Source organism: Protomyctophum bolini (genome assembly GCF_963924005.1).
Source record: "Protomyctophum bolini genome assembly, chromosome: 11".
In the NCBI taxonomy this organism is placed as follows: Eukaryota; Metazoa; Chordata; class Actinopteri; order Myctophiformes; family Myctophidae; genus Protomyctophum; species Protomyctophum bolini.
In genome coordinates, this window is record NC_137872.1 from 11,244,569 (window position 1) to 11,262,781 (window position 18,213).

The 18,213-nt window shown below is 45.8% G+C and overlaps 2 protein-coding genes across 2 annotated transcripts in view; one reads left to right on the forward strand and one right to left on the reverse strand.

Moving 5' to 3' along the window:
• The window catches only part of vasnb (vasorin b), a 30,106-nt gene extending 14,572 nt beyond the window's left edge, over window positions 1-15,534 (reverse strand). Inside the window, exons 1-2 of the mRNA XM_080776817.1 lie at window positions 15,205-15,534; window positions 6,088-6,171 (exon numbers count right to left, since the gene is read on the reverse strand). The gene's annotated coding sequence lies outside the window, so the exon portion shown is untranslated. The remainder of the gene's footprint in view (window positions 1-6,087; window positions 6,172-15,204) is intronic.
• Window positions 1-18,213, forward strand: part of coro7 (coronin 7) — a 161,949-nt gene that overhangs the window by 91,453 nt on the left and 52,283 nt on the right. The window lies entirely within an intron of this gene.

Below are 18,213 nucleotides of genomic sequence, written 5' to 3' on the forward strand. Positions count from 1 at the left end.
ATAGGCAGCTCCCGGCAGGATACCCCGGGAGAAACTAGACGCAGCTACAGGACATGAGACTAATTAATTAGGGCGACAGAGAGAGAGGAGTGTGTGTGTACGTGTGTGCGTCAATTTAACAAAGGTGCAGACGATCAGAAATCAACAGAGAGAGAGAGAGAGAGAGCGATGTTTGCGCTATGCCGAATTGAAGTGGACTCGGGCCCAGACTTTTTTTTTTCTCCCTTGAAATAAAAACGCCTGGGTTTCCGAGGCTAGTGAGCGCCTGACAGTGTTGGGCTTACCCAGAACTTCCTACAGGCCAGCTAGCTAGGCCCTCGGACCAGCAGGAAGTCCGCACTCTGTCTGCAGCTGCTGTTTACAGCTTGAAGGACAGAGAGAGACCAGACCTGAAGGCAGAGGGATCAACAAACAACCGATGAGATCATTCTGAGTGACGTAAATGTGCAAGGTCGACAGTGGGATGAGAGCATGGTCGGCTTGCCAAAAATGCAATCTGCAAAACAAATGAACAAATTCACTTGCTGTGAGGTCGTGTTGTTTGCTGATGGAGTTTTCGTTCTAGTGCTCTGTGTAGGTATGTGCCATGTATGTGATGTGTGCATGCTTGCAGTGTTTGTTTTAAGTGTGCTCTCTCTGGTTGGAAGACATGCAGGATGGACCCGTTCTGTCAAAGAGCCACGGGCCAGGTGTGATGATGTGCACACTCCCAACACACCACTCTGAATGCCAAGCCGGCTAGTCATCTGACCTCCATCGCGCTTCTCCACCTGATACGCCTGCCTCATGTGTTCCTTATTGGACCGAACTATGTTTCTCTCGTGTCCCGAAGGATATGATATTCGCTTGCATAAACATTAAGGCGAGGCCAACTGAACCTTTTCCTCTCTGCACTTTCACACACAGGGATAACCAGACATCGTGTGCTAACATTACAGATTGTGCCACAATTGCCATTGCCGCTTTCGTACCTTTGGCCTTCGTTTTTTGAACAGTGGCAATGTCAGAGCTCAAGGTTTAAGTCAACAAAAATAATAAAACAATGTCAGAGCTCAAGGTTTAAGTCAACAACCAGACAGGGAGCATATGAGTCGGCATGCATACAGGCGGGCACATTGACTGAGCAAATACTGTCACACGCACTCATCCAAGACAAACAAAAGTCATCTGCCTGTGTATGACTATCCCTGTGGTCTTGCTTGCCTCGATGTTCCTCGAGCACATAGTTCCCTATTTAAATGTCTCCTTGCCTCAGTCCAGGACCCCCTGGCGTGGCCGAGACAAATTCCCGCTGCATTTAGTGTCACAGCATTGGTGTCACGTTCGCACACGCACCAACAGAACCCACAGACGCCGCAGCACGACCCGGGCCAAGGAGGCAGGCCGTGCAACCATGTACTGTAATGTGTCGTAACATTCTTACACATTACAGCACATCACGCAAATATGTCTGAAATGACTGTCACGGGCCAATCATCAATCCTTTGCTCTCCACCTCCCCTCTCTGCTCCTTCCTTCTCAGGTCTGTTCATGCGGCCGGCGAGAATATGGCAGGAATTTGATGAGGCCATGTCTCTCACCTGCCTGCCATAACAGCCCTGCAGTCTGCCCTGTGCGTGCGTGCGTCTCACATCAAACCTTCAGGCCCTTGTAACTAAACGTGTTCATTAAACCAACACTACACTATAGATACTAGGCCTGGAACTGGATTATTTTCTTTCAACGAAATCTTTATAAATAATCCATTAATATAGTCACTTAGTTTGATTAACAGTACCGCTAAAAGAGACGGAACTCATGGTATCTTATGACTAATTTCATTATTTCATTATGATATTACAGACCAGCTGCATCTGGTCCCTCACTCTATTCTCTCCTCCTTCCTCGTCCGTCTGCTTGCGGAGGCTGCCGCCTTGTTATTAGTGACCACAGACAGAATGTGTCAAAAGAGTTTCTAACTTTCCGTGTTAAAAGACCGGGGGGAAAGCGCACCTACTCTTGGAACAATGAAAGGATTTGTGTAAGCTTAAGCGTGGCCTTTTCATTTTGGAACAGCATCCTCTCTAAGAGGAGGTCTGTGACAGTGAAGAATGTGAAGGATGATCGCTATGGCGCTGCAGGGGAAGACCGAACGAGGATGAGGATGGGGGGGCATTGTTTGTGTCTTGGCTCGACGCCGTGCGATTGACACTTTAATTGGTTGTTGTTGACTTGGACCGCTTCCACCGCGGCTCTCGAGCTCTGCGGTAGATGAGTTTGGACTGCGACAGACATTCCATAATTAGCCCGGCTGATTTATTGATTTTTGAGTATTGCATTCTCTGTGGCGCTCTAAGTGCGGCGAAGATGGCGTCGTTTACAAAAAGTCTGTAAGTAAACATTGGTGTTTTTTTCCTCATTCCCGTTGCACCGCAATAGGCCCCCCCCCGTCCATACCTGTTTTTCAGGCGCCGTTCTTTCGTCAGAGTTGCCGTTTGTGATTTTTCAAGTCAGCCTGCCCCCCGGGGCCAACTCCTATGAAAATGCTACGCTAAAACTCCAGCATGTGCGAGTCACACACACAAGATAAACATGACATCTCTTAGCGGTGGAGATCTGTGGTGCTGATTAGTGTGTCACAAAGGAATGCATTGTCAAGCCAATAACTGTGTTGGTCTTTCGCCAGAGCTTGGCAGGTTGGCTGGCAGCGAGCTCGCCCGCCCCCAGCCCTGACATGCCTGCCCTCCGTGCCCCTGTTTGCCACCTCGACGTGTCAATCAGTTAACCACATGAACCCTAGCGGCCCTGTTCGCATGCAGGCAGCTCACAACAGCTGTTTAGTTCCAATGTTACCCGAAAAAGTCCACGATATGGACGCTTTTTATACCCTGGTGCTTTCGAGCAAGTTTGTACTCGGATCTAGTCTGTAAAACTGAATGGATTTTATTACAACAATGCCATTTCCTCCCGCCAAGTGTCGAACATTCCACAAACACTATAAAACGTCAACGACGGCATCGTCTCATGCAAGGTCATGAATCAAAGTCGTTGTTGTTTTTTATTATCACCGTAACCTACTATTCACCTGTTCCAACTGAGCCAGGTGAGACCTACAGCGTCGTATATACAGTCAGTGGAAGACATCTATCAGCAGCCATGCATTTATCCACTTAATCCCCATTTCATGCTAGTCTCAACACTTTCCATTTGTACCCAGAACATACACAATGGGCTAAATGTCCTCAACGCCATTATGCTGTTTAGTGTTTATACAACTTCCTAAAGGCTCCTGGAAGTCAACCATAGCCTATACAATGTAAAATATCCTATGGTTTACTATACAGTACATGTGGTTTCATCTGCTCCTCAGATGGAACAGAATCTGCCTGGGGGGGGGGGGGTGGGGGGACCCTATAGCCCAGTGGTTAAGGGCCATACCACATGGCTGCAAACGCCCTGAGAGCTGAGTCCCTGGTTCGATTCCTGGCTGGTGGTCAGACCGTTTGCATGTGCTGTCTCGCTCATTCTCGACAGAAAATGCCCCAAACAATAAGCTATATATGTTTGGAGAGGCTGCACACACACACACACACACACACACACACACACACACACAACCCTGGGGAGAGCAACTTAGTGGCTATTTTTGCTTTGGCATAAACTTGACACAGACTGTATGCCTGTATCAGTTTATGTGTAATCACAAGGCATGCACATCCCTTTGGTGAAAGCACACACACACACACACACACACACACACACACACACACACACACACACACACACACACACACACACACACAGTCCTCTGTCCATGTGTCTTACAGGGCTCTCCACTTTAAAGAGGCCACTGAATTGAACTGGGGCCTTTGCGTTGGAGCCTCCTCCTCCTGCCCACCCATCCGGAGGAGTGAGAGAAGAAGGGCCCCTTGGTGTGGTTTAGGGGAAGCCCTGCGTGGTTCTGTGCATGTGTGTGTGCACGCTACGGATGGAGACCACATGGTGCTCCTATCAGTGAGTCACGATGTCATAGTCATTCATAGTGGATGACACCCGAGATGATACAAACGTGGCCAAATGACCCGTACCGGTCCATTTGGTTACATTTGCACACTCTCGGTAGTTAAATAAACAGAGGATTTTACTATGTAGACGTGTGTGTGTGCGTGTGTGTGTGTGTGTGTGTGGGCATGCATTTGTGCATGTATCTGTGTTTGATCGTTCACTATTACTTACAGCTGTGTTTAAGCTCGGGCATATTCTGCAATACAAATTTAGGCTGCGTTGCATGCGTCATGGAATGGAACATCCTTGTTTGCCCTACTGTGTTTACCCTTGACTTAGAAATATTAACATTAATAACTAACGCTCGGCTACACACACACACAAACACACTCACTCATACACAGAGCCTTCTGCAGCGCTGGAACATTTATTGTTCACCTATACAGTACGGAGAAGACTGTCAGTGTTATTTCAGTAACGAGAAACGCGGGGCTAAAGCAACTTATTAGGCATATAGCCAACAGAACTTGAGGGGCGTGTGTGTGTGCGCGCGTGCAGGTGTGGGCACGCACGACGTGTGTATGTACATTTGTGTGTTTTCAAAGCCATGGATGGGCGTGGCAGTTAGACGTATAGCCACTCAAGAAAAAGGCATGTAAAACAAACACACGCAGGATGTCAGCGTGTGTTGTATTTCAAGGGGCAGCGTGTGTGCGTGCGCGCTTTGATGTCTAAACTCAGGGATTAAGGGAGAAACACAGAAATGTCTGTGCCGACACTAAAGCTTTAAACCCTACCTAAGGAATAATTTATTGCAAGCACAAAGAGCAGGCACAAATTCCTTAACATATGGAATGTGTGTGCGTGCCGTGCATACACGCTGTTTATGGCCCAAACGAAGGCCCTAGTACTACTGTCTGAAACCCCTCTCTCCTGAGGAGTAGCCCGCTGTAAAAATATTTATTTTTGGGGCCGTTATTTCGAAACGGGGGGAGAGAGTCGCTGTCAGGCATCAGAGCCTATATGTGGTACACGGCTACGTAACCATTAACCTTTCGGCCATCAGAGCCCCTGTAAAATGACTTGTTAATTTAACTCTGAGGGATTCATTTGTCCACTCACAGACACACTTTCCTTTTCACTGTGTAACAAGGGAGTGTGTCAGCATGCACCCTGGGGCGTCCAGGGGCCTGGGGATGTGGTTTCGGCCTGTTGGTCTGTGTTGTGTTTGTCTATCCAGTCCCTGTCACACAGCTCACTGACTGACTACTTCCACAATTACAGGAATGAGACAGTTAGTGTGAGATTAACAGCTGGAGTCCATAAGGTCGAATGGAGTTCCAGAGAGAGAGAGACTGTTCTATTTCATCGCTTTGTATGGTCATCTAGGATTCATAGATAGGATTCATTCGTAACTTTTGCTATTGCTAGTGGCTGACCATTTTCTCTTTGGACGTACAATGGCAAATGTACAAACCTGAACCATCCCATGGCTGTTTTTTGATATCAGCAAAATCCTGAGTGAAAGTAAACTAGCAGTGTAAATATGTACCCTAATAATTGGTTAATTTTGACACTCTCATAGTTCATTTAGCACTCAGGACTCGGGCCAATGCCACAGTTCCCTCCTAAGTCATAGCCTCTCCTTGCCCCCGTGTGTGTGTGTGTGTGTGTGTGTGTGTGTGTGTGTGTGTGTGTGTGTGTGTGTGTGCGTGCACCCTGCATGCACAAGTCTTGCTGTTGTCCCAGTCAACATCTTATTAAGAGACCCACAGTTGTGTGAAAGGAGGCTATTGAAGAGGCAGTGTGCTGTGGTTAACACAATATGGACGCGCCAAGTGCGTGTGGTTTGGGTTTCTGAATGCGATCATTCAAAGGACTGCTTTGGCTGTTACAGCATGTGTCGCAAATACAACACAGTGCCTTGTTCCAATCTAAATTATATTAGTTTGCAATTCTGTTTTGTTTTATGATGATGTGATGAGGACCACCCCCCCCCCCCCCCCCCCCCCCCCCCTTCCCTGTCGAGACGGGCCACGTACATTTTCATCACAACACGGCAGATTTCTGATTAAATCAACATAATTAAAGTAATTTACTCACCCAGTGGAAAAAGGAAAAACCAAGTTGTCACGCCTCCACTCCCACACAACACTTTTCGTGGTACAGGTCTGGTTGCTTCTTTGTCTGGAGAAACAAAGGAAAGACAACAAAGGTCGCCGTTAGCCAAACCAAAAGTGCACTGTATGTTTCTGATTGACCCATCATCCCTATCAGAATTGACAGTTCTTATCCACACTACGGTACTATATAGGCATACTGTACGGCCACACAGACGTACAGTACACACACACACACATACACACACACACACGCTTGCCCACACCGTACTAGCTAAACAGGACGAGTTGTTTGAAGAGGCTTGGACCGTGGCGTTGTGCAGGAACGTGCTGAGTGCTAGCTGGCCATGTGTCAGAACAAGACCTCGACGGTGCGGGAGAGGAAGAATGCGGGCGAACCACTCTCCTCTGTCAGCTCGCCGTCTTACATGTGTGGGTGGGGGTGTGGTTGGGGGTGTTTGCACGAGGCTGACACAAGCAAGCATGGCATGAGACAATTCAACGCTTGTTGAACCCCTATGTGTGCTCTTGTATGTTTATATTAAGTTTGAAGGCAGGATATGCAAGATTTACTTGGTAGTTTCACTCAAAGCTCAAACTGCACACTGTACGCGAGGCCTGTGGTGAGAGGGTGTCACAGCTCATCAGGGAGATATGATAACGCATCGCATTTTAAATTAACCATGATGTTATTCTGTGGTTAGAATAGCCAATCTACAAGCTCTCAAGCTGTCACATCACGATGTGTTGTGAGCTTATAGATCTGCTATTTTTTCAATAATGACGTGACCAAAATAGGGATGCCAGGTTGAAAGTGGTTAAGTAAAGTGTGCTTTTTTTCCCAAGATACAGTAATCTTTAGGGGCAATTTATTATTATTTTTTGCTCTAGTTAGACTGATTTGATTTATTCAGATGGCGTGCAGACAGAGAGACGGAAACTGGCAGACGTGAGACATGACGGGAGTCGGATTCTAACCTCTTGACCCTAAAGGAGCGTGTGGTCAGTGTACTGTGTGGCTGGGCCACCGGGCAGGATCCCCTTAAGCAAGGCATGTTGTTGACAAAGACTGGAATGTGATCCTGAAAGCTGTAGACCGCAGACATTTGCATACATGTTTGTGGTATGGAGACAGTCGGTGAGAAGAGGTGTGTCGTCATTGTGTTACTGTGGCGTTCAACTGTGTGTGTGTGTGTGTGTGTGTGTGTGTGTGAGTGTGTGTGTGTGCACACGTGTGTGCGACGTGCGTGTTTAAGCCATAATTAAGCCATTAGCTGGAATTGAATGTTTGTTGTTGTCACCAACTGGCCTTGACAGCAGCCAACAACACCTGTGAATGTGCGTGTCACCATTAGATGCCTCGGGTGCTGAGAGGCTCCAAGGCTAACGCGTTTCTGACTTTCTGTAGCATGTTATTTTGTCTGTTTGCAACCATAAAATACAAGCACCAATACCTCCTGTGCGTGCGTGTGTGTGCGCATGCGTGTTCCCTTGCGTAATTAAGCCATTAGTTGGAATTGAATGTTTGTTATTGTTGAGCCTGGTTCAGGGATCATAAATATGATTTGGTTTTGGTAGAAAGCGAATAACAAAGAAGCCACTTGAAACGGCGTTTTATTGGCGAGAGACGGCCAGAGCAGCCCACATATCTTAGACTGATCACAGGCTTTTCTCATTTTCTGATTTCATTGCGCTCGCTCGTAAAAACTGTTTTCAAGCTAATTAGCCAAGACAAACATACTACGACCCCACCCCCTTTCTCCCCCTCTTTCTCTCTCTCTCTCTCTCTCTCTCTCTTTATCTCTAAACCACACATACTGTACGAGCAACACGCACACACGCGTGCAGAAGTGTGCATGCATTATACAGACATGCCCAGTATCTTTTTATACGCATTGTTCGTCAGTCATACTTTTACAACCACCCGTCACAAACAATACCTCCGCTGTGAGTCAGCCAGACACATACTGTAGCCAGTACAGCTGTAGGCAACAGAACAAGGATACTTAGCACATTACACCAATCTCATTGTGTAACACCTGAGAGAGAGAGAGAGAGAGAGAGAGAGAGAGAGGTAGGTAGGTAGAGAGACCACACGTCACCTCATGTACGCTGTCTGACTCGCCCTCCGGCACATATATATATACACACACGCGTGAGTAAACATAATCACAAGCAATGGAAGGTAGCATTCAAAAACAAATATACTCGCTCTCTCTCACACACACACACACACACACACACGGTACCCTTGTTTACATCTGAAAATAGCCTGTCGTCTCAGTGTTAAGGTTTGGCTCCGTGCACGGCCTGTTTTCGGACCTCCGTTTGCTGCAGTCTGCACGAGTATGTTTATTTGTCTGTGGGAACGCGTTGCACTCTGTCAGGTCACTGAGGTCAGCCGGTTTAATCACAGCAAGGCCTGTGTGCGTGTGTGTGCGTGCGTGTGTGTGTGCGCACATGCTCGGGTTGAGTGTACGTCAGGCCAGTGTGCGCGCAGTAGCTATGTTGGGCTCTGGGTGGGGGCGATGGAGGGTTCATGTGTGTGCTGACCCTGTGGTCACTCTGTCTCTGGCATATCAGGCTCCACAATAAATATTTAGCTTCCAAAAACAGAACCCCGGCGCTCAAAATAGATGCAAATCATTTTCTATCCTCTCGTTCTCCGCTTTAAACGCGCCTGAAGGTCATTGGCGAAAAGGATGGAAGAGTACCACAGCTTTTTACATGTTAATTTGTGTGTTTTGTTTGTTTTCACTGAGTCAGTATTTTCTGTGAGATTTTGGGTTGATTTGGCTCAATGGAAGCACAGCGACACGAAGACAGCTACAAAGCTACAGAAAGTTGAGCTGGTTTCAACTTCAGCTACACAGATACAAAGCTATACGAATACGCTGTGTAGCTTTGCATCTTTTAATCTTGTGAATTAGCTCCTACTACACACAGTGAGATGGGTCATGGGTGGGAAGCATGGAGAAGCTTTGATGTTTTGCTGGGGTTGCTCCTCAGCACCAGGACCCTTTTTAATGTCGTCCTCCTCATGGCAGTGGATGGATGTCTCGCGTACGTCATCGACTAGTCCTGACTTGCGGCGCGGTCACAAGAACCTGTGTGACTTGTTGGCCGCTGTGTCGCTCGACTGACATTTGGACTGATGAGTGCTGACATGTACTCATGCACAAGCCTCATGTTGTTCTCTCTCTCTCTCTCTCTCTCTCTCTCGTTCTCGCTCTCATGGTGTGGACAGCAGCAGATAACAAATACTATTTGTGTTCCTTGCCGTGACTAAAAGATGCAACGCGAGGGTCCCTCCTGTACAGTACATGTCTGCGAGCATGTTCAGTGTGTGTGTGTGTGTGTGTGTGTGTGATAATACATGTCTACGTGAGAGAGTGTGTGCATGTCAGCACTTGTCGTGTCAAGCTGGTCCCCTGACCCCGTCCCCTAGTATAGACAAGGCCGGTCTTTACACACACACACACACACACACACACACACACACACACACACACACACACACACACACACACGCACGCATGCCCATACACATCTTATACTGAACAAAGGGCTTACACTCGACAGTGGTGTCTTATCGGTTGGTCGATATTTGGGAGAATGGTGAAAGTTAATGTTCATCTAGGTGCTTGTTTAATTTTCGCCAGTCATTAATAGCTTAATGGTTAAATATTTGACGATCTTTTCAAGGGGACCTCTGTTTTCCCTAATTGATGGCTCTGTCCAAACACTGTGTGTGTGTGCGTGTGTGTGTGTGTGAGTGTGTGTGTGTGTGTGCGTGTGCGTGTGTGTGTGTGGTGTGCCCTCCAGGCACACACAGACCAAGTAAGGTTTTGGTTCAAGGATCATTTCCTAATTACAGCGCTGGTCAGAGGTAATTACAACCTTAGATTAAGAGTCGTTTCTCTTTTTTTTACGACCTCGCTGAAACGCACCAATTAGTGGTGGCTTTTGGGATGCGCGCCCTCTTCTCTCATCCTCTCGCTCTGCGCTGTGAAATCCTGAGTGTTTGTTTAACTCTGGGATCGTATAAGACGGACCCACGAGGGTCCGTTTCTACACTCCCAGAGTTAAACCAACACTCCGTGCTTAACTGTGGTGCTACGTTTCCATTGCCAGATTATTGGTCGGAGACAGTTTTTGGAATTCTTTCTTTTTTTTGTGTGTGTTTTGGCATTTTCCAGGGATTTCCAGACAGCGGAAAAACGGGGAGGGGTAGAAGATGAAAGAGTAAATAGATTGCTATCAGGAGGTTGAGACAGACCCTCCCTCGGGTTAAATGAACAGTCGCTGTTTTCACTGTCGCGCCGCCTTTCACTCTGGACATCTGCTTTTTTGAAGGCGGACAAAATAGCTGACCAAGAAGGAGCATGCACGTGTGTGCACAGAAGAAAAAAACCCAAATAACTGCTGTCCTCTGCACATACACACACACACACACACACACAAGCTGGTGGCCACTCCACAAAAGTCCTCTGATCCTTTTCGCGTGTGCGTGTATATTTATGCCGGGTTTTGAAGTGGTTCTTCTGAACGCATCATTTGGCTGCATCGGCAAGCTCTTCTTCAATTTAGCTTGGCAGGCGAACGGGGCTGGGGTTTGCCTCCACATACCGCTCGCTCAGTGTGTGTGTGTGTGTGTGTGTGTGTGTGTGTGTGTGTGTGTGTGTGTGTGTGAGAGGCTCTGGCGGCTGGCCCTTTGAAGCCGGGGGCTTTATTCAAGACGCCTAGCCAGAGTCAAGACGCTCTGACTCGGCGAGCGCGCCATCCCCTCTGTGCAACACCTGACTGTGGTGTTCAACTCCAGTCAGAAAAAGACCGAAAAAACTCTAGCTAAATAATTATTGTCCTCTCTCACATATACTCAGAGCTCAGGGCTAACTGTGGCGAGACTTTCACTTTCACATGACCTTGAACAAACACACACACACACACACACACACACACACACTGAAACTTTCTGCCTTGTCAACTCTCCTCCCCCTGACTTCACTTTCAGATGAAACACACACACACACACACACACGCACGCACACACATGCGCACACACAAACACACACACACACACACACACACACACTGCAACTTTCTGCCCTGTCAACTCTCCTCCCCCTGCCCACTGTGTGAGTCCTCCCCTCCTCCTCCTCCCTCCCCAGGCCTCCTCGCCTCAGCACCTGACTTTTAACCCTCTAATCCCCTCGCTGCGGAGGAGTGGGATCCCTCGGACGTTGCCCCTAATTGGCAGTGAGAGGGTTCGCGGGGGCCACGGCAGTGCTGCCTTTTGCGTCATGGAAGTCCTCCTCTGCTCTTAAACACAGAGGAGAAGGAAACAGCTGAGCTGTTCACAACGTAGTGTTGTTTTACATGGCACACATACTGTACACGCGTGCCACACAAACACGTGCACACAAACACACACACACACACACACACACACACACACACACAATCACTCACTCACTGAGCACCTGTCTGTGAAATATCCAACATTAACTTCAAAGATCTAAAATGAAAGCTGAAGTAGAGCATAGCGTGCAAATTCTCATTTTGTAGCCTCTCTAAAATCTCTCCTCCTAAAGCCCATTTGGAGCTGACAATGAAATGACAGCCCCCATTTACACAGGAAAACTATTAATTACAGGCTGACAAACGCATTGCTTTTGGCAACGCATACCTGGTTGCTTGCGTGGTGGTTTCGATGTTGCAGTGCCAAACACAATTGTCATTATGCCAGGCTGCAGACATGAGATGGGTAATATAAATTGTCATTATGCCAGGCTGCAGACATGAGATGGGTAATATAAATTGTCATTATGCCAGGCTGCAGACGTGAGATGGGTAATATAACCTCGCGTCACCACCAGGCTTTCCACCTCGGAGGAAAGCCTGGTCTGTGTTTCTAAATTGCTGTGTGATCCGGTCGGGAGTGGATGACATCGTCACGTCATGTTGTAGTCATTGTTTTGTAGTCCTCAGACCGGAACCCTCTAAACCAGTGACCAGAACATCCTTTCCCTCAAACCGGAAGAAGAATACCTTCCCAATAAAAGCCTTGATGTGGCGTATAGTGCCCCAAACGATAGGGTAATATGAGGATGCTGCTCATTTGTAGGGAGCTGGTGTTGCGTTACATCATTACTAGGTTGTAAAGCTTCAATCCTGTAACCTTAAGCCTTCATGTTGGTACTAGTGCAGGCGGTGAGGATGACACTCTTGCCTGTGTTTACCTTGGAATCAGAAAAAGTAACTGTGTTACACAGAAAGAAATGTTAGGAAAGTGAGTGTGAGTGTGAGTGTGAGTGTGCGTGCACTGTGCAAGCAGCAAGTGGAGTGACAGAAGGCCTGTATTTAATTGTTTTAATTGTGTTAAACAGCAGAGGCCTTGACCATGCCTCACCTCCATGAATAGAGAGGTCATGATGGGGCAGGGATAATCCAAGCACTGTGTATGGCTGTTGCACTGCCTTAACACACGCAGGCACACGCGCGCACACACACACACTTCTACTCAAGCCATGCGCCAACTCGCGTTTTGAAATGAAGCATGCGTTTTTCAGTAATGCTTCATGGAACAACATGTTTCCCGACTTCTCTCAGTCCTCGGATAACATTTAGCCTTTTATTTGATTTGTTGTTGTCTCTTTTCGCGGCTATTCCCTCTATTCCCTCACACACACTGTTCTTCACATCAGATTACATGTGCGTCGTCTCGCCCTCTATCTGTCAGCGGCAAGACGTGGGGGTGAGTGCCTCTCTGCCAACAAGTCTCTGTACAAACGCTGGCCACAGACAGCTGGGTAAGATAGCAACGCCGCGGGCAGACAGCTTGGAGTCGGAACATCTTCATCTCAGGACCTTGAGGTTGTATATAGCGTTATCTGCGTTTGTTCCACTGCTGCATACCTTACGGTGTCACACCACCCACTGCAGCACTCTTGCACAAAAAAGTAACCCGAGAGGCCGAGAGACTGCTCCAATTTAAAAAAAAACTGGGAATTATTAGACTCCTGTGGGGCTGCTGCAGGCTTCTCTCAGTAATAGAACAAATTGCCTCTATTGTGTGTGCCATCAATGACACAGTAGCGGCCACTACAACATAATGGCAGCCTGTGTTGAAAACACATGGTGCAGCAGAGAGTTTGCTTCAAGCCGGCAGTAGGGGTTAATAGCGGGCTATTGGAGTAGGTTACGCTGTCTGTTTTCAGGCGATCCCCCCCCCCCCGTGCCTGCGGACACGCGAGAGATGCTAATCTAGGTGAAAGCTGAGGGGTGGTGGGGGTCTTGGTCAGAAGACATGTTCATGTATGGAGCAAAGTACCTCAGGCATAACTGAGTTAAAAAGAAAGCAGACTCAGTGTAGCGGTAAAAGGAGATAAGAAGCGGTCCTCCTCATCCACTGAAAGGTGGATAGGAGATTTTCTCTTTTAGGAATTTGACCTCATTATTTGTTTTGGGGGGTTTTTATGCTCCGAAGAACTGATTTCACTTGATTTTCCTGTTCACGAATCACAAGATTAGACATATGAGCAAATGTTTGCATTAGTATCCGCAGTCAGTAATGTACATTGAAAATCAATTCATTTAGGATTTTTATGTTGTGAACTAATTAGATTCCTGCATAAAATGACAATCAGTAGAAATAAGGTGTAATTAGTACACCATTCTTATTATTAAAAGTGAGCTATAATATTATGGCATCCCAAACCAGCCATGGCTATAGTTGTCACTAAATGTGTGTCACCTAAATACAGGCTGCACATTTCTTGATGATTTTTTGTTCATCTTGCAAACAGTAACCCATGCATTTTCTCTCTCTATTTTAATCTAAAAAAATCTAAAGCTACAGACCCAGGATTGTTTTTCCTTTGCCCCATGGCACAATGTAAAGATGTCGCACCTCTTTTATTTATATAGGCTAATCTAATTCGAAAATGTGCAAGTAAACTCGTATACAAGCTAAGCTACACTATGCTCACTTTGAAATGCATGCAAAGGAATCGAATCTTATCAAATCAACCCTGATAGCTGTTTGATTGAATACTTGATTAACAATTTGCAACAACAAAAAGTACACCGGTACAGATTTATACAAAGGGTGCTAAAAGCATATAACACAAAGAAGCACAGAGGGCTGCTTGTTTCCATCATGGTCCTGTATATTCAATTCATCTGGCTGTTTACCTACATTGTTTCAGAGTGCAGTGGGTCGCTCCATGTGGCTGCCTGTCATAAACATGGACCGTGCATGAGGTCTAGACGCTCTGCACGGCGTCCTGCGGTAGACAACACGCACTGTACTTCATACTGAAGACTTGAAGACCGTTTCATTATGGCTTTAAACCGTTCCCATATTACGCTTTTGCCTTTTTTACGCATTCCCAAACATCTGAAAATGTTGTTTTTCCTGTGCACGTATCGATTCGGTAAATCTTGTTTTTGTAGTTGTTTTGTAAACTTTGTATATGCTAAGAGGCACAGACAGGAGCCTTGCTTGCGTAGGCTATCCTGTTCATTTGACAGGCGTTTGGGTTTGTTTTGATGAAGTTCACTCGCTGCGGTGAGAGGCTGTCTGTGCCCGGGCTGGGTGCACGCTCACCCCGCAGCCAAATCCTGACACACACAGTCTGCTGGACGCCATGTGTTCATTACATTAGGAAAACGAGAAAAAAGAAGAAGAAAAAAAATGTACAAAAACTATAACGTCCAAAATTAACTCTGCAGATTGTAGGCCCTATTATTTATGATAACCCAATCATGGTCTGTCTGTGTATAGCCTACTGAAAACGTTGTTCCCAAAATAACCTATGCAAGCGAATAAATCAGTGTGCGTCGACGAGAGTCTGTATTTCTGCATTTTATTCGTTAAAGTGAAGAATGCAATAGTCGTGATTTAATAAGGTGGTGTTACTTCAAACTGTTTAGTGACAAACAACACAATTTGTCTCAAATTACGCACTCACTCCCGTGTGATCCTCCGCTGAGCAATGACAAGAAGTCTGGCTGGACTTCTGAAGGCAAAACTGTTTTATTCCAAATGAAACCAAACGCAGCATATCATCGATTTAACGGGGGATAAAAGTCTTACCCGGTCGGAGACGGAGAGTATAGAGAGAGCGCTTCAGTCCGTAATCTTTCCCGTTTTGTTATCCAAGTGGAGAGAGAGAGAGAGGGAGAGCTCTGAGCTCTCAAAAGTAACTCAACAAGTCCCGTAAGTTTTCCCTGCAGGCGCTCTGGCCAAGGTTTCTGTGCGCATACCGGTAATAATAAAACACGCGTCGCTCTTCTTCATCAAATGATCCCTCCTGGTTCTACAGAGATATAAGGTCGAAAAGGCTCCACGTCAAGGAATGCCGCTGAACTCTTACTAAGTGTCCACTGCGGATCGGAGCCCCACGGTATACGTTCGCTCGCTGACCCTGAAACAAAAGCGCTTTATTGGCGAACCCAGTCGAGAAGGTTTTTAAGGCGAGCGATGGGAGGAGCGACGGCGCGCACCACACGAGAGCGCTCCCGTCCCGACCTATACCCGAGGGCTGGAAAACACGCTCCACTCACCTTGCACACTGCAGGCAGACAGCGTGTGTGTGTGTGTGTGTGTGTGTGTGTGTGTGTGTGCGCGCGCAAGAGTGTGCAAGACAACAAGTAGCCTATAGATTTCACTGGTGGAAAAAGTATAGGCTACTATACTATACAGTAATATATACTGTAATAGTAATACTGACTGTGATGCATAGTGTCCCATTTCACAAGTTTTCATGAAAATATTTTGAAATTAGCAGATCCACACAAGCACCCAAAGATTGTGAGCTTGTAGATCAGCGATTTTCAAATGGCTGAAATGCATAAGCATATATAAATAAAAATACCTAATAAGTGGTTATTATGAAGTAGCCTACTATAGTCTATGATGTTTTCAAATATATATTGTAGTGGAGTAAAAGTATAATATTTGGAGTAGAAATAAAAATACAGAAAATTGGAAATACTCCAGTAAAGTAAAAAAAAAAAAATCTATAGTAGGCTACTTGAGTAAATGTAGTTACTCTCCACCGTTGCTGGCTGGCTGGCTGTGCATGACAGCATGCATGGATTCCAAGCTCTGCTTCAGTTTCATTATCTAAAAGCCTGTACCTGCAGGACCTGTTCTTTATACGGGCCAAATGTTTCCTTATCAAGAATAATGTTTCATTAAGGCATGTAAGCTGTAGTTAGAATCTGCTGCATGTGCGCTTCAATGCACTTATATGGTTGCATTTGTGTCATGCACTTTATTTCCATGACAATGTCAATCAATCAAACAAACTGTTTTAAACATTGTTTATGTAAATTAGTTGGCGCCAGTCATACAATCAGCCTAGAGGCGTCTTCAGGTGCAGGAAATGAATATTCAAACTAAAAACCATAATGAAAGGCATGCAGGGCCAAAACGAAATACCGCTAAACTAAATGCAATACAATAGAACAACGCGGTACGAAACCCATTTTTGGGTCCCACCGTCCCTTTTATTTTTTTGTTTTTAATGTTTAATTGTTTTTTTTTTCTTTTTCTAATTATGTCAAAACATTTTCGAAAAACATTCCCAAAAAAGCAAATATTTTCATTAATTAAAAACAAATTTCAATTATCTTTTTCAGTAATTTCAGGGGGAAAAAAAAATCTATGAAAGTCCATAAAACAAATGTTTGGGAAGTAGTGGAAAATAGCCACTCTTACAGGCCCACAAAGCGAAACGTTCTGAGCTTGTAGATCTGCTATTCTCACAAATGTGGGTATCAAGCTAAACGTATATACCCACTGCTTTAGCCAATTCTAGGCGGGAACCCCTTTTGGTGTTAGTATTATTACTTATGGTTATAGTTATGCTATAGCTATTGAAAAATAGCAGATCTACAAGCTCATAGCGCGCCACCAAGTGGCGCGCTACGAGCTTGTAGGTCTGCTATTTTTGAAAAATCGAAGAACGACTGACATAGAAACGTAGCTTTTTCAGAAAACTGTCAGGATGTATAAAGACATTTTTAGAATCTGATCTCAGGTCAAAATGGGTTGGACAACAGCCAAGCTTTTAAAAATACGTCCACTGCGCACCGTACCATGCACCCTCATCCTCCGGCAAGCCATTCCACAGACTGGGGACATGGTGGCTAAAAGCAGTCTGGCTGTGGCTCTTTCTTTATAATGGCCAACAACCACCAGAGGACCCGATGAGGTAGTGGAGTAGAACTGCCCTCAACACATTGGCCTCCTAATGTATGCTATTTTAAAAACCCATTTTGACCTGAGATCAGATTCTAAAAATGTCTTCTACATCCTGACAGTTTTCTGAAAAAAGCTATGTTTCTATGTCAGTCGGGGGGAGGTTAAAACAAATAAATAAAACAATAAAGGCCAAAGACTTCAAACATTTTATTTGGCCGCAAACCCCCATCTCAAAATATATTGTTCCAAAAATAATCATATATATTACTGTATAAACAATAATATATATATATATATATATATATATATATATATATATATATATATATATATATATATACTCACTCGTGCATGGAAAGCCAACATCTTAACCACTAGGCCAAGGGGAATTTCCCCTGGCCTCGGGGGAGATATTAGACTTTTCGGTCATCCGGCTGATGTTGTGATCCATTCTGCTACATATATGATTGTGACGCTATTAAATATACATTTGCTGGGGACCCCCCTGGAACCACCCCAAGGACCCCCTGGGAATCACCAGCCCCTATACTTTGACACATACACTCCTGGATTGAATGTGTTAAAAAACCATACAGTATGGCAAATGAGTTCACACATTAAATGCGTGGAAAGCAGCAGATGTGATTAGCCTACTCTTAATAATTCTCCAAAGTGTTGTCACCTTATTGCATTAGGGCCCACTGACACAGAGGGGACAGTGTCAGTGACCGCGAGACGTACCCAGCCTCGCCCTCTCACATTCGCACATACGGTCGCCTAATTCACAGAGGCATCTTTTAAGCTGAGAAAGCTATTGAATACTTCCTCCCGCCATGAGTGATGAAATACCCGTCGGCAGCTGGCAGCCTATTTTAACGCCGTCCATAATGGTTC